The following is a 16580-nucleotide window of genomic DNA, read 5'->3' as shown; positions in this document are numbered from 1 at the left end:
GGGATGCTTACCTCTATGTCCCAAATTTGCCCTTCTCACTAAGGGTACCTCAGGTTCGTGGTGCAGAACTGTCACTATCAGTTTCAGACGCTGCCGTTTGGATTGTCCACGGCACCCCGGGTCTTTACCAAGGTAATGGCCGAAATGATGATTCTTCTTCGAAGAAAAGGCGTCTTAATTATCCCTTACTTGGACGATCTCCTGATAAGGGCATAGTCCAGGGAACAGTTGGAGGTCGGAGTAGCACTATCTCGGATACTGCTACAACAGCACGGGTGGATTCTAAATATTCCAAAATCGCAGCTGATCCCGACGACACGTCTGCTGTGCCTAGGAATGATTCTGGACACAGTCCAGAAAAAGGTGTTTCTCCCGGAAGAAAAAGCCAGGGAGTTATCCGAGCTAGTCAGGAACCTCCTAAAAACAGTGCATCATTGCACAAGGGTCCTGGTAAAAATGGTGGCTTCCTACGAAGCAATTCCATTCGGCAGATTTCACGCAAGAACTTTTCAGTGGGATCTGCTGGACAAATGGTCCGGATCGCATCTTCAGATGCATCAGCGGATAACCCTATATCCAAGGACAAGGGTGTCTCTCCTGTGGTGGTTATAGAGTGCTCATCTTCTAGAGGGCCGCAGATTCGGCATTCAGGATTGGATGCTGGTGACCACGGAGCCCAGCCCGAGAGGCTGGGGAGCAGTCACACAAGGAAAAAATTTCCAGGGAGTGTGATCAAGTCTGGAGACTTTTCTCCACATAAATATACTGGAGCTAAGGGTAAATTTATAATGCTCTAAGCTTAGCAAGACCTCTGCTTCAAGGTCAGCCGGTATTGATCCAGTGGGAAAAACATCACGGCAGTCGCCCACGTAAACAGACAGGGCGACACAAGAAGCAGGAGGGCAATGGCAAAAACTGCAAGGACTTTTCGCTGGGCGGAAAATCATGTGATAGCACTGTCAGCAGTGTTTCATCCCGGGAATGGAAACTGGGAAGCAGACTTCCTCAGCAGGCACGACCTCCACCCGGGAGAGTGGAAACTTCATCGGGAAGTTTTTTCCACATGATTGTAAACCGTTGGGAAATACCAAAGGTGGACATGATGGCGTCCCGTCTGAACAAAAAACGGGACAGGTATTGCGCCAGGTCAAGAGACCCTCAGGCAATAGCTGTGGACGTTCTGGTAACACCGTGGGTGTACCAGTCGGTGTATGTGTTCCCTCCTCTGCTTCTCATACCTAAGGTGCTGAGAATTATAAGACGTAGAGGAGTAAGAACTATACTCATGGCTCCGGATTGGCCAAGAAGGACTTGATACCCGGAACTTCAAGAGATGCTTACAGAGGTCTTATGGCCTCTGCCGCTAAGAAGGGACTTGCTTCAGCAAGTACCATGTCTGTTCCAAGACTTACCGCAGCTGCGTTTGTCGGCATGGCGGTGGAACGCCGGATCCTAAGGGAAAAAGGCATTCCGGAAGAGGTCATTCCTACCCTGGTCAAAGCCAGAAAGGAGGTGACCGCACAACATTATCACCACATGTGGCGAAAATATGTTGCGTGGTGTGAGGCCAGGAAGGCCCCACAAAGAAATTTCAACTCGGTCGTTTCCTGCATTTCCTGCAAACAGGAGTGTCTATGGGCCTCAAATTGGGGTCCATTAAGGTTCAAATTTCGGCCCTGTCGATTTTCTTCCAGAAAGAATTGGCTTCAGTTCCTGAAGTCCAGAAGTTTGTCAAGGGAGTATTGCATATACAACCCCCTTTTGTGCCTCCAGTGGCACTGTGGGATCTCAACGTAGTTCTGGGATTCCTCAAATCACATTGGTTTAAAACCAGTCAAATCTGTGGATTTGAAGCATCTCACATGAAAAGTGACCATGCTCTTGGCCCTGGCCTGGACCAGGCGAGTGTCAAATTGGTGGTTTTTTCTCAAAAAAGCCCATATCTGTTTGTCCATTCGGACAGGGCAGAGCTGCGGACTCGTCCCCAGTTCTCTCCCTAAGGTGGTGTCAGTGTTTCACCTGAACCAGCTTATTGTGGTGCCTTGCACCTACTAGGGACTTGGAGGACTCCAAGTTGCTAGATGTTGTCAGGGCCCTGAAAATATGTTCCAGGACGGCTGGAGTCAGGAAAACTGACTTGCTGTTATCCTGTATGCACCCAACAAACTGGGTGCTCTTGCTTCTAAGCAGACTATTGCTAGTTGGATGTGTAATACAATTCAGCTTGCACATTCTGTGGCAGGCCTGCCACAGCCAAAATATGTAAATGCCCATTCCACAAGGAAGGTGGGCTCATCTTGGGCGGCTGCCCGAGGGGTCTCGGCTTTACAACTTTGCCGAGCGGTTATTTAGTCAGGGGCAAACACGTTTGTAAAATCCTACAAATTTGATACTCTGGCTAAGGAGGACCTGGAGTTCTCTCATTCGGTGCTGCAGAGTCATCCGCACTCTCCCGCCCGTTTGGGAGCTTTGGTATTATCCCCATGGTCCTTTCAGGAACCCCAGCATCCACTAGGACGTTAGAGAAAATAAGAATTTACTTACCGATAATTCTATTTCTCGGAGTCCGTAGTGGATGCTGGGCGCCCATCCCAAGTGCGGATTGTCTGCAATACTTGTACATAGTTACAAAAATCGGGTTATTGCTGTAGTGAGCCATCTTTTCTAGAGGCTCCTCTGTTATCATACTGTTAACTGGGTTCAGATCACAGGTTGTACAGTGTGATTGGTGTGGCTGGTATGAGTCTTACCCGGGATTCAAAATCCTTCCTTATTGTGTACGCTCGTCCGGGCACAGTATCCTAACTGAGGCTTGGAGGGGGGTCATAGGGGGAGGAGCCAGTACACACCACCTGATCGTAAAGCTTTACTTTTTGTGCCCTGTCTCCTGCGGAGCCGCTATTCCCCATGGTCCTTTCAGGAACCCCAGCATCCACTACGGACTCCGAGAAATAGAATTATCGGTAAGTAAATTCTTATTTTTCCTGTTTCCATCTCCTGTGTCATATTATGACCATCATTTTCACTGTGATCAGTGACAGGACGGGTAATAAGCCCCTGATGTGTCTACCTGTCACACACCTGAGTGCCAGCTCCTCCCCTGTATCCGGCCCCTCCTACACCTGGCAGGAGCCTGGAATTCCATTTGGGATAGGATAAGTAATTGAAGTACAGTATTTAATCCCATACCTCCCAACATGACCCTCCCCAGGGGGGACACAATGCTCTGCTCCTGCACTTCCCTCTTAATTTATGATTGCCATCACCTGGGGTGAAACACCTTTCTTATCCAGTAACCTATTCAAAACAAGTGCCAGCAATCACAGATTAAGAGAAAAGTCCAGAAGCAGAGCATTTTGTCCCTCCTGGAGAGGGTCGTGTTGGGAGGTACAGTATGTAGTCCCCAGCCTTCACACCGTAGCCCTCACATACCACAAACCCCTCTACCAGCATAACATGTCATCTGAGATCACCGAATCATGGTCCCCCGGCCTCCACCTGAAAACACCGCTATGTAGGTATCAGATGAGTCAAACTACCAGCCTGTGTGTGGCCGGACAGCCCCTGCTGGCCACATGGATAATGGCAGCCGTGGCACTGAAGGGGTTAACCCTTAGTGCCCGGTACCATTAGGAGGACAATGGGCGCTTGGCGCCACTTTTAAACTGTGCGCTGGCGCTAGGCGCCATCTTTAAATGTATTGTGGGTGCTAGGCACCGGGTAAAAATATGTTTAATGATGTGTCTTAACATGTCATATGTAGTGCTCTGTGCACAGTTGTAGGATTGCATGTTTAAATGTATTTATATTTAAAATGTGGTCACCTGTATTTTAAAGGGAAAAATGCACTTACTATATCTGTCTGAATAATCATCTCCTATCCTCTGGGAATAGGAAGTGGCATGCTAATCGCCTCTGCTAGCAGATGGGGGAATGACAAAACCTTTTTGATGTTGGACAATGCACGGCAGGTAATAGCTGTGAGTGTGAGTTCCTTAGATAAAGGCGTTAATCACGGGGGGTTTCCTTATTACATATGTAAAGTGTCAGATTTGGTTGGGAACCTGTATTTATTTATGTAGCTAGTTTCATTGATATACGAATCCTGAATGGTATATGCAGGAAGGAAGAACATTTGTTTGGTAAATCAAATACAAACCATATTTTGAAGCTATGTGATAAATAGTGAATGTTAAACTGCCAGGTGGGATAGGATGGAGTTTAAGATGACGCCAAACGTTGTGTATGACAGGAAGGAGGAAATTGCTTCATGCACTTATATCCTTTTAAAATGTAATTTTTTTATATTTTGTAAGATATCCTGATTGGATGGAAAGGACTGTAGTTTGTGATTTTACAGTATAAAAAGAGGAGGCCTGTGAGCTCCAGAGTGTATTATACCAGTTTCATTCTGCTGTAACATCTGCTGTATTACTGAGTTCTTTTCTGAACTATTTGTTGGCATTAAACATCATCTGCCTCAAGAAGACTGCTACATCTTGTGACCTACAGGGCTATGCCAAACATAGCCCCGTTCGGCTGTCCAGGGTGTAACCAGCGTCTCCAAGTTCTGCCTTCCGCCTGCTACCGGCAGAGGCCTAGTCAAGCGACTAGTGGGGATTCATTAGCACCACACAGGTGTGGTAAGGCGGCGTGTCGACGCATACAGAGCAGAACCGTGGTTCCAAACGCCACGGCAGGTTATTAGTTTGGTGGTGGCAGCGTAAATCTGCCCACTGCGCAGTGGGTGGAGTCAGTACCAGGCGGTTACTGACGGTAAGCGGGAATCCCCTATGTGGTCAGGTCCCGTGTGACCGAAACATCCATTCTGTGTACTGGGGACGAGACGCGAAAGTGGGGAGGGCTTTCGTACGGGACCGTCCGGTCACACTGTGACTGCTATTACCTGTACTAATATATAGGGGCAGGGGGGGAGGTGCATGAATATACATAGAGGATGTGTTATTTCCTGTACTAATAACTGCCATATATACATTGGGGGGCAACTGACCGTTTTCAGGGAGTGGTTGGAAAAACGCAGGCGTGTCCAAGCGTTTTCAGGGCGGGTGTCTGACGTCAATTCTGGTCCCGGACAAGCTGAAGTGATCGCAGCAACTGAGTAAGTCCTCAGGGACTGCACAAGATCTGTTTGTACCGCTCGGCTACACAGGCGATCACACACTTGCACAGCTAAAATACACTCCCCTTTGGGCGGCGACTATCTGATCGCGGCGCTGCAAAAATTGCCTGCGAGCGATCAGGTGTGAATTAGGCCCCTTGTCTTGGATGACAATGAATCTGCAGTCCTCAAAAAGTGTTTTATCCATCCACTGAAATTCATTTTTTTTTTCTCTGACGTCCTAAGTGGATGCTGGGGACTCCGTCAGGACCATGGGGATTAGCGGCTCCGCAGGAGACAGGGCACAAAACTAAAGCTTTAGGATCAGGTGGTGTGTACTGGCTCCTCCCCCTATGACCCTCCTCCAAGCCTCAGTTAGGTTTTTGTGCCCGTCCGAGCAGGGTGCAATCTAGGTGGCTCTCTTAAGGAGCTGCTTAGAAAAAGTTTTTAGGTTTCTTATTTTCAGTGAGTCCTGCTGGCAACAGGCTCACTGCATCGAGGGACTTAGGGGAGAGAAGTTCAACTCACCTGCGTGCAGGATGGATTGGCTTCTTAGGCTACTGGACACCATTAGCTCCAGAGGGAGTCGGAACACAGGTCTCACCCTGGGGTTCGTCCCGGAGCCGCGCCGCCGACCCCCCTTGCAGATGCTGAAGATTGAAGGTCCAGAAACCGGCGGCAGAAGGCTTTTCAGTCTTCATGAAGGTAGCGCACAGCACTGCAGCTGTGCGCCATTGTTGTCACACACTTCACACCAACGGTCACGGAGGGTGCAGGGGGTTGCTGGGGGCGCCCTGGGCAGCAATGTATAATACCTTATTCTGGCTAAAAATACATCACATATAGCCCCTGGAGGCTATATGGATGTATTTAACCCCTGCCAGGTCTCAGAAAAACGGGAGAAGAAGCCCGCCGAAAAGGGGGCGGGGCCTATTCTCCTCAGCACACAGCGCCATTTTCCCTCACAGAAATGCTGGTGGGAAGGCTCCCAGGCTCTCCCCTGCACTGCACTACAGAAACAGGGTTAAAACAGAGAGGGGGGGCACTTATTTGGCGATATGTATATATATATTAAAATGCTATAAGGGAAAAACACTTATATAAAGGTTGTCCCTGTATAATATAGCGTTTTTGGTGTGTGCTAGCAAACTCTCCCTCTGTCTCCCCAAAGGGCTAGTGGGGTCCTGTCCTCTTTCAGAGCATTCCCTGTGTGTGTGCTGTGTGTCGGTACTTGTGTGTCGACATGTATGAGGACGATGTTGGTGAGGAGGCGGAGCAATTGCCGGTAATGGTGATGTCACTCTCTAGGGAGTCGACACCGGAATGGATGGCTTATTTAAGGAATTACGTGATAATGTCAACACGCTGCAAGGTCGGTTGACGACATGAGACGGCCGGCAAACCAATTAGTACCTGTCCAGGCGTCTAAAACACCGTCAGGGGCGTTAAAACGTCCTTTTTACCTCAGTCGGTCGACACAGACACGGACACTGACTCCAGTGTCGACGGTGAAGAAACAAACGTATTTTCCTTTAGGGCCACACGTTACTTGTTAAGGGCAATGAAGGAGATGTTACATATTTCTGATACTACAAGTACCACAAAAAAGGGTATTATGTGGAGTGTGAAAAAACTACATGTGGTTTTTCCTGAATCAGATAAATTAAATGAAGTGTGTGATGATGCGTGGGTTTCCCCCGATAGAAAATTATTGGCGGTATACCCTTTCCCGCCAGAAGTTATGGCGCGTTGGGAAACACACCTTAGGGTGGATAAGGCGCTCACACGCTTATAAAAACAAGTGGCGTTACCATCTCCAGATACGGACGCCCTCAAGGAGCCAACTGATAGGAGGTTGGAAAATATCCTAAAAAGTATATACACACATACTGGTGTTATACTGCGACCAGCGATCGCCTCAGCCTGGATGGGCAGCGCTGGGGTGGCTTGGTCGGATTCCCTGACTGGAAATATTGATACCCTTGACAGGGACAGTATTTTATTGACTATAGAGCATTTAAAAGATGCATTTCTATATATGCGAAACTCTGGCATCAAGAGTAAGTGCGATGTCCATATCTGCCAGACGATGTTTATGGACACGACAGTGGTCAGGTGATGCAGATTCCAAACGGCACATGGAAGTATTGCCGTATAAAGGGGAGGAGTTATTTGGGGTCGGTCCATCGGACCTGGTGGCCACGGCAACAGCTAGAAAATCCACCTTTTTTACCCCAAGTCACATCTCAGCAGAAAAAGACATAGTCTTTTCAGCCTCAGTCCTTTCGTCCCCATAATATCTGCCCAGGGATAGAAGTAAGGGAAGAAGACTGCAGCAGGCAGCCCATTCCCAGGAACAGAAGCCTTCCACCGCTTCTGCCAAGTCCTCAGCATGACGCTGGGGCCGTACAAACAGGTGCGGTGGGGGGTCGTCTCAAGAGTTTCAGCACGCAGTGGGCTCACTCGCAAGTGGACCCCTGGATCCTACAAGTAGTATCCCAGGGGTACAGATTGGAAATTCGAGACGTCTCCCCCTCGCAAGTTCCTGAAGTTTGCTTTACCAACGTCTACCTCCGACAGGGAGGCAGTATTGGAAACAATTCACAAGCTGTATTCCCAGCAGGTGATAATCAAAGTACCCCTCCTACAACAAGTAAAGGGGTATTATTCCACACTATATTGTGGTACTGAAGCCAGACGGCTCGGTGAGACCTATTCTAAATGGAGTCACTCAGAGCAGTGATAGCGAACCAGGAAGAAGGGGACTATATGGTGTCCCTGGACATCAAGGATGCTTACCTCCATGTCCAAATTTGCCCTTCTCACAAAGGGTACCTCAGGTTCGTGGTACAAAACTGTCACTATCAGTTTCAGACGATGCCGTTTGGATTGTCCACGGCACCCCGGGTCTTTACCAAGGTAATGGCCGAAATGATGATTCTTCTTCAAAGAAAAGGCGTCTTAATTATCCCTTACTTGGACGATCTCCTGATAAGGGCAAGGTCCAGAGAACAGTTGGAGGTCTGAGTAGCACTATCTCAAGTAGTTCTACGACAGCACGGGTGGATTCTAAATATTCCAAAATCGCAGCTGTCTCCGACGACACGTCTGCTGTCCCTAGGGATGATTCTGGACACAGTCCAGAAAAAGGTGTTTCTCCCAGAGGAGAAAGCCAGGGAGTTATCCGAGCTAGTCAGGAACCTCCAAAAACCAGGAAAAATGTCAGTGCATCATTGCACAAGGGTCCTGGGAAAAATGGTGGCTTCTTACGAAGCGATTCCATTCGGCAGATTTCACGCAATAACTTTTCAGTGGGATCTGCTGGACAAATGGTCCGGATCGCATCTTCAGATGCATCAGCGGATAAGCCTGTCTCCAAGGACAAGGGTGTCTCTTCTGTGGTGGCTGCAGAGTGCTCATCTACTAAAGGGCCACAGTTATGCATTCAGGACTGGGTCCTGGTGACCACGGATTCCAGCTTGAAAGGCTGGGGAGCAGTCACACAGGGAAAAAATTTCCAGGGAGTGTGATCAAGTCTGGGGACTTCTCTCCGCATAAATATACTGGAGCTAAGAGCAATTTACAATGCTCTAAGCTTAGCAAGACCTCTGCTTCAAGGTCAGCCGGTATTGATCTAGTGGGACAACATCACGGCAGTCGCCCACGTAAACAGACAGGGCGGCACAAGAAGCAGGAGGATAATGGCAGAAACTGCAAGGATTCTTCGCTGGGCGGAAAATCATGTGATAGCACTGTCAGCAGTTTTCATTCCGGGAGTGGACAACTGGGAAGCAGACTTCCTCAGCACGACCTCCACCCGGGAGAGTGGGGACTTCATCGAGAAGTTTTTTCCACATGATTGTGCACCGTTGGGAAAGACCAAAGGTGGACATGATGGCGTCCCGCCTGAACAAAAAACTGGACAGGTATTGCGCCAGGTCAAGAGACCCTCAGGCAATAGCTGTGGACGTTCTGGTAACACCAGGGGTGTACCAGTTGGTGTATGTGTTCCCTCCTCTGCTTCTCATACCAAAGGTACTGAGATTTATAAGACGTAGAGGAGTAAGAACTATACTCGTGGCTCCGGATGGGCCAAGAAGGACTTGGTACCCGGAACTTCAAGAGATGCTCACAGAGGACTCAGGGCCTCTGCCGATAAGAAGGGACTTGTTTCAGCAAGTACCATGTCTGTTCCAAGACTTACCGCGGCTGCGTTTGACGGCATGGCGGTTGAACGCCGGATCCTAAGGGAAAAAGGCATTCCGGAAGAGGTCATTCCTACCCTGGTCAAAGCCAGGAAGGAGGTGACCGCACAACATTATCACATATGTGGCGAAAATATGTTGCGTGGTGTGAGGCCAGGAAGGCCCCACGAAGAAATTTCAACTCGGTCGATTCCTGCATTTCCTGCAAACAGGAGTGTCTATGGGCCTCAAATTGGAGTCCATTAAGGTTCAAATTTCGGCCCTGTCGATTTTCTTCCAGAAAGAATTGGCTTCAGTTCCTGAAGTCCAGAAATTTGACAAGGGAGTAATGCATATACAACCCCCTTTTGTGCCTCCAGTGGCACTGTGGGATCTCAACGTAGTCCTGGGATTCCTCAAATCACGTTGGTTTAAACCACTCAAATCTGTGGATTTGAAATATCTCACATGGAAAGTGACCATGATGTTGGCCCTGGCCTCGGCCAGGCGAGTGTCAGAATTGGCGGCTTTGTCTCACAAAAGCCCATATCTGATTGTCCATTCGGACAGGGCAGAGCTGCGGACTCGTCCCCAGTTTCTCCCTAAGTTGGTGTCAGCGTTTCATCTGAACCAGCTTATTGTGGTACCTGCGGCTACTAGAGACTTGGAGGACTCCAAGTTGCTAGATGTTGTCAGGGCCCTGAAAATATAGATTCCAGGACGGCTGGAGTCAGGAAAACTGACTTGCTGTTATCCTGTATGCACCCAAAAAACTGGGTGCTCTTACTTCTAAGCAGACGATTGCTAGTTGAATGTGTAGTACAATTCAGCTTGCACATTCTGTGGCAGGACTGCCACAGCCAAAATATATAAATGCCCATTCCACAAGGAAGGTGGGCTCATCTTGGGCGACTGCCCGAGGGGTCTCGGCTTTACAACTTTGCCGAGCTGCTACTTGGTCAGGGGCACACCCTGGCTGAGGAGGACCTGGAGTTCTCTCACTCGGTGCTGCAGAGTCATCCGCACTTTCCCGCCCGTTTGGGAGCTTTGGTATAATCCCCATGGTCCTGACGGAGTCCCCAGCATCCACTTAGGACGTCAGAGAAAATAAGATTTTACTTACCGATAAATCTATTTCTCGTAGTCCGTAGTGGATGCTGGGCGCCCATCCCAAGTGCGGATTGTCTGCAATACTTGTACATAGTTATTGTTACAAAAAAAAAAAATCGGGTTGTTATTGTTGTGAGCCGTCTGTTCAGAGGCTCCTACGTTTGTCATACTGTTAACTGGGTTCAGATCACAAGTTATACGGTGTGATTGGTGTGGCTGGTATGAGTCTTACCCGGGATTCAATATCCTTCCTTATTGTGTACGCTCGTCCGGGCACAGTATCCTAACTGAGGCTTGGAGGAGGGTCATAGGGGGAGGAGCCAGTACACACCACCTGATCCTAAAGCTTTAGTTTTGTGCCCTGTCTCCTGCGGAGCCGCTAATCCCCATGGTCCTGACGGAGTCCCCAGCATCCACTACGGACTACGAGAAATAGATTTATCGGTAAGTAAAATCTTATTTATTTTTTTCAATTCATATATAGATGTACAAGAGTTTATTAGAAAATTGTCATTGGAAAAGTTTTTTGCTCTTAAAAATGATAAAAGTGACATGTATTTGGACAAAAAAAATCTATGACCTCGCACGATCTCACTCTATAGTGTTTTGCATTTTTCTAATACATATTTTTATTTAGAAAAGACCATAGTTTTTAACCATCGCCTCTCCATCATTCTGGAACTGGGGATTTATGGAAACTGACCCCACTAAGAAACCCAGATAGGAGGATACCAGAGTGAGTATGGTACGCATCTGGACCGGTGATATTTAGGAGTATGAAAATACCAGGAAAAAGATATCTTGATGTGTGTAACCAGTTGCAGTCCTCTGTAAGTTGTGTATGCATTTGGATTCGTGCTGTTTACAAGGATGCGTGTGTAATGGTATATATTAATATACCCAGAAAAGATACCTTTATGGGTGTAGCCTGTTACTAATCACTGGAAGTTGGGTACACACTATCATTATTGCATAAATGAATGTGAGAACACTTGGTGGTGACTATGATTAAGATATACAACAGCAGAATAAAGGTAATGTGGAATGTCTGGATGTCACAGGTTTAGCAGAGCAAGAAACACAGAAGGACCGAAGGGTCCAGGTGTTGCCTCAATCAGCTGTCAGCTAGAGGCTAATTAATTAGGCTGCACCTGTCATCTGCCTTTTAGTATGTGTTCAGGAGAGGGGTTGCGCTCTGACGGTGATTAGCACCAGTGGGGGGGAGGTGGTGATGTCAGGGCCACCGGGCCGGTGATCTGCTGATGTGATAACCTGTCCTGCTGCTGTGACCTGCCTGAGAATACAGGGACGCTGCTTGAACCTTTATCCCTCTCTTCCCAGTACTATACCAAGATACATATTTTTATTCGTGTTCATATTCACCGGATATTGTGAGACACTCGCTGGATTTTGGGACGTCCTGAGAGGAGAATCACCTTACGCGACTTGACCTCATTTGGGACAATAAGTATATTTGCACTTTATTGTAATATTGCTGAGTGACTGGAGCACTGAGCGCCGGACAATTAGTTCTGCAGTATCTGTATAGGGGCCAAGTGGCCCCATTCTGTTCCAGGTGCCCGCATAAGTCATTTTGCTCCTTGGACATTTATACTCGTGTGTGTGTGTGTGTATAAATATTATATATATATATATATATATATATATATATATATATATATATATATATATATATATATATATATATATATAGTACATACTGTCAGTATACATAAACACGTGCATCACAAAATATCCAATAAACTGCTGTATTATAAAACAGAAAAACCCGCAGGAAATGCCGACGCCTCTGACTGATTGACAAGCAGCGGCGTCTGCGGGGCGGCAGTGCTCTGTTTTCAAGACAGAGCATTGCAGGAACGGCGGCATCTGAATGGAGGGGGCATGACGGTGGCGTTATCAAGGCGGCTGCGTGACATCACACGCAGCCACTCTGATCAAAATGGTGGCGGTGGTCCTCCTGCCGGCACATCCACAATGTCAGTATGATCGCAGCGGGTGGGCTGCATGCGGGCAAAAGGATGGAAAATTCTGCTGTTTAGCTGAAGTTACAATCCTTACTGAATACTGTCCACAATAAAGTGTATGTTGCTACTCATTGTGAATACAAACCTGTGTTGTGTGTGTGTGTGTATATATATGTGTATATATATATATATATATATATATATATATATATATATATATATATATATATATATAATATGTGTATGTATGTCCTGCACTCTCATCGAAGATTCCAATGGTGGGTGCTCCCAACAGAACAATGTCCGCATACATAGGCCAGAAGTCCACGCAGTGGAGGGTGCACTCTCACTTAATAAAGAGAAGTTCAGTTTCTTCGAATCAATGTTTTATTGTAGCATCACAAATTTTGAAAGTGCAAAAGTGATGTGAGCGGGAGAACACATTTCTGATGTACTAGGTGCTTCATCGCTTCATCGTGCCCTACGGGCGCTCTTCACACCGTTGTAAGGGGCTACGCCCCCTTAACCCTTGCACACCCTTGTGGCATGCAATATTTTTATTATATGGAGTATTGCCTCCAATCATAACCGTGTGAGTGGTTAAATATTGCACGGACAAAGGGTGTGCAATGGTTAAAGGGTCGTAGCCCCTTGCAACTGCGTGAACAGCGCACGCAGGGCCTGATGAAGCACCTAGTAGGTGCTGTGGTTGGGGGAGTGGTGGGTGCGGGGGTGGAGGAGGGGCAGTTGCATTGGTGTCGCAGGTGGGGGAGGGGCGTGGGTGCCGTGAGTGGAGGAGGGGCGGTTACGGGAGTGCAGCGGGTGGGGGAGGGGGTCCGGAGCCACCGCAGGTAGTGGAGGTGTGTGTGGGGGGGGGTGCGGTGGATGGGACCTGGAGGTACTGCGAGTGGGGGAGGGGTGGGTAATCCTTCTCCTCCTGGAAGCAGCTAAGCTGCTGTCCTCCCTTTGGCGTGAACAGCGCACGCAGGGCCTGATGAATCACCTAGTAGGTGCTGTGGTTGGGGGAGTGACATGGGTGGGGATCCGGAGCCACCGCGGGTGCTGGAGGGGGTGTGTGGGGGTGCCGCGGATGGGGCCCGGAGGTACTGCGAGTGGGGAGGGGCGGGTAATGCGTCTCCTCCTGGAAGCAGCTAAGCTGCTGTACTCCCTTTGGCAGTGGCTCTCCCGGAGACTCGCACAGCAGCCAGTCACTATTGTTAGCACCGGTGTCCCAACGCACCGCATTACAGGGAAGAAGATGCACTCAATAAATTACAGCTCCCAGTAGCCCATAGCGCCGGAATGCTCCTGCGCTAAGGGCTGCTGGGAGCTGTAGTTTATTTAGTGCGTCTTCCCTGTAATGCGTGGTGTTGTGACACCGGCGCTAACAATAGTGACTGGCTGGCAGAACGGACTGACTCGCTGAATCAATGTAAAAGGTGAGAGTGCTGTGCAGTGTCAGTGACACTGCACACCCACTGCACTGCACAGCACTGTCACCTTTTACATTGATTCAGCGTCCAGACATTACCCTCCGCGATATCACCCGCTCTATCCGTTACATTAGCTATCTCGGGGCTTCCAGGCCGGCAGGCCAGGTGCTGTGTTGTCAGGGCCTCTGGGGATCTGGGCGCGGCTGTGGCGGGTAGACACTTCTGTGACATCATGCGCAGAGGAGGCTCCGGGGCTCAGAGTATGCGGCACAGAGTGGACTATGAAAGCCTTCCGCTGCGCCGCTTTCATACACATCTATGTCGGTGGCTGCAGCAGCTTTTGTTGCGTGCAGGATGGATTGGATTCTTAGGCTACTGGACACCATTAGCTCCAGAGGGAGTCGGAACACAGGTCTCACCCTGGGGTTCGTCCCGGAGCCGCGCCGCCGACCCCCCTTACAGATGCTGAAGATTGAAGGTCCGGAAACAGGCGGCAGAAGGCTCTTCAGTCTTCATGAAGGTAGCGCACAGCACTGCAGCTGTGCGCCATTGTTGTCACACACTTCACACCAAGCGGTCACGGAGGGTGCAGGGCGCTGCTGGGGGCGCCCTGGGCAGCAATATTTAATACCTTTATGGCAAAAGAATACATCACATATAGCCATTGAGGCTATATGTATGTATTTAACCCATGCCAGTTATCTAAAACTACGGGAGAAAAGCCTGCCGAAATAGGGGGCGGAGCTTATTCTCCTCAGCACACAGCGCCATTTTCCTGCTCAGCTCCGCTGTGAGGAAGGCTCCCAGGACTCTCCCCTGCACTGCACTACAGAAACAGGGTAAAACAGAGAGCGGGGGCATTTTTTTGGCGATATTTTGATATATTTAAGCTGCTATAAAGAACAACACTTATATAAGGTTGTTCCCATATATATTATAGCGCTTGGGTGTGTGCTGGCAAACTCTCCCTCTGTCTCCCCAAAGGGCTAGTGGGGTCCTGTCTTCGATAAGAGCATTCCCTGTGTGTCTGCTGTGTGTCGGTACGTGTGTGTCGACATGTATGAGGACGATGTTGGTGTGGAGGCAGAGCAATTGCCGATAATGGTGATGTCACCCCCCAGGGAGTCGACACCGGAGTGGATGGCTTTGTTTATGGAATTACGTGATAATGTCCGCACATTACAAAAATCAGTTGACGACATGAGACGGCCGGCAAACCAGTTAGTACCTGCCCAGGCGTCTCAGACACCGTCAGGGGCTGTAAAGCGCCCTTTACCTCAGTCGGTCGACACAGACCCAGACACAGACACTGAATCTAGTGTCGACGGTGATGAAACAAACGTATTTTCAAGTAGGGCCACACGTTATATGATCACGGCAATGAAGGAGGCTTTGCATATCTCTGATACTGCAAGTACCACAAAAAGGGGTATTATGTGGGGGGTGAAAAAACTACCTGTAGTTTTTCCTGAATCAGAGGAATTAAATGATGTATGTGATGAAGCGTGGGTTAACCCAGATAGAAAAATGCTAATTTCAAAAAAGTTATTAGCATTATACCCTTTCCCGCCAGAGGTTAGGGCGCGCTGGGAAACACCCCCTAGGGTGGATAAGGCGCTCACACGCTTATCAAAACAAGTGGCGTTACCGTCTCCTGATACGGCCGCCCTCAGGGATCCAGCTGATAGGAGAATGGAAACTACCCTAAAAAGTATATACACACATACTGGTGTTATACTGCGACCAGCCATCGCCTCAGCCTGGATGTGCAGTGCTGGGGTCGTCTGGTTGGATTCCCTGACTGAAAATATTGATACCCTGGATAGGGACAGTATTTTATTGACTATAGAGCAATTAAAGGATGCTTTCCTTTATATGCGAGATGCTCAGAGAGATATTTGCACTCTGGCATCGAGAGTAAATGCGATGTCCATATCTGCCAGAAGGAGTTTATGGACGCGACAGTGGTCAGGTGATGCGGATTCCAAACGACATATGGAAGTATTGCCGTATAAAGGGGAGGAATTATTTGGCGTCGGTCTATCGGATCTGGTGGCCACGGCAACTGCCGGAAAATCCACCTTTTTACCTCAGACCCCCTCCCAACAGAAAAAGACACCGTCTTTTCAGCCGCAGTCCTTTCGGTCCTATAAGAACAAGCGGACAAAAGGACAGTCATATCTGCCTCGGGGCAGAGGAAGGGGTAAGAGAGGGCAGCAAGCAGCCCCTGCCCAGGAACAGAAGCCCTCCCAGGGTTCTGCAAAGCCCTCAGCATGACGCTGGGGCCTTACAAGCGGACTCAGGAGCGGTGGGGGGTCGACTCAAGAATTTCAGCGCACAGTGGGCTTGCTCACAGGTGGACCCCTGGATTCTGCAGGTAGTATCTCAGGGTTACAGGTTGGAATTCGAGAAGTCTCCCCCTCGCCGGTTCCTAAAGTCTGCTTTGCCAACGTCTCCCTCAGACAGGGCGACGGTATTGGAAGCCATTCACAAGCTGTTTTCTCAGCAGGTGATAGTCAAGGTACCCCTCCTACAACAGGGAAAGGGGTATTACTCCACGCTATTTGTGGTACCGAAGCCGGACGGCTCGGTAAGACCTATTCTAAATCTGAAATCTTTGAACCTGTACATACAAAAATTCAAGTTCAAGATGGAGTCACTCAGAGCAGTGATAGCGAATCTGGAAGAAGGGGACTTTATGGTGTCCCTGGACATAAAGGATGCTTACCTACATGTCCCAATTTGC

The 16580-nt window shown here is 48.8% G+C and overlaps 1 long non-coding RNA gene across 1 annotated transcript in view; it reads left to right on the top strand.

Moving 5' to 3' along the window:
• The window catches only part of LOC134980829 (uncharacterized), a 35858-nt gene extending 24703 nt beyond the window's left edge, over positions 1–11155 (top strand). Inside the window, exons 3-4 of the long non-coding RNA XR_010190472.1 lie at positions 3895–3971; positions 11051–11155. This is a non-coding gene — a long non-coding RNA (uncharacterized LOC134980829). The remainder of the gene's footprint in view (positions 1–3894; positions 3972–11050) is intronic.
• The last annotated feature ends 5425 nt before the right edge of the window (positions 11156–16580 follow it).

This window comes from Pseudophryne corroboree, chromosome 12 (assembly GCF_028390025.1).
Source record: "Pseudophryne corroboree isolate aPseCor3 chromosome 12, aPseCor3.hap2, whole genome shotgun sequence".
Classification (NCBI taxonomy): Eukaryota; Metazoa; Chordata; class Amphibia; order Anura; family Myobatrachidae; genus Pseudophryne; species Pseudophryne corroboree.
Note: the sequence above shows the minus strand (reverse complement) of the source record. Positions and strands in the feature narration are given on the sequence as shown.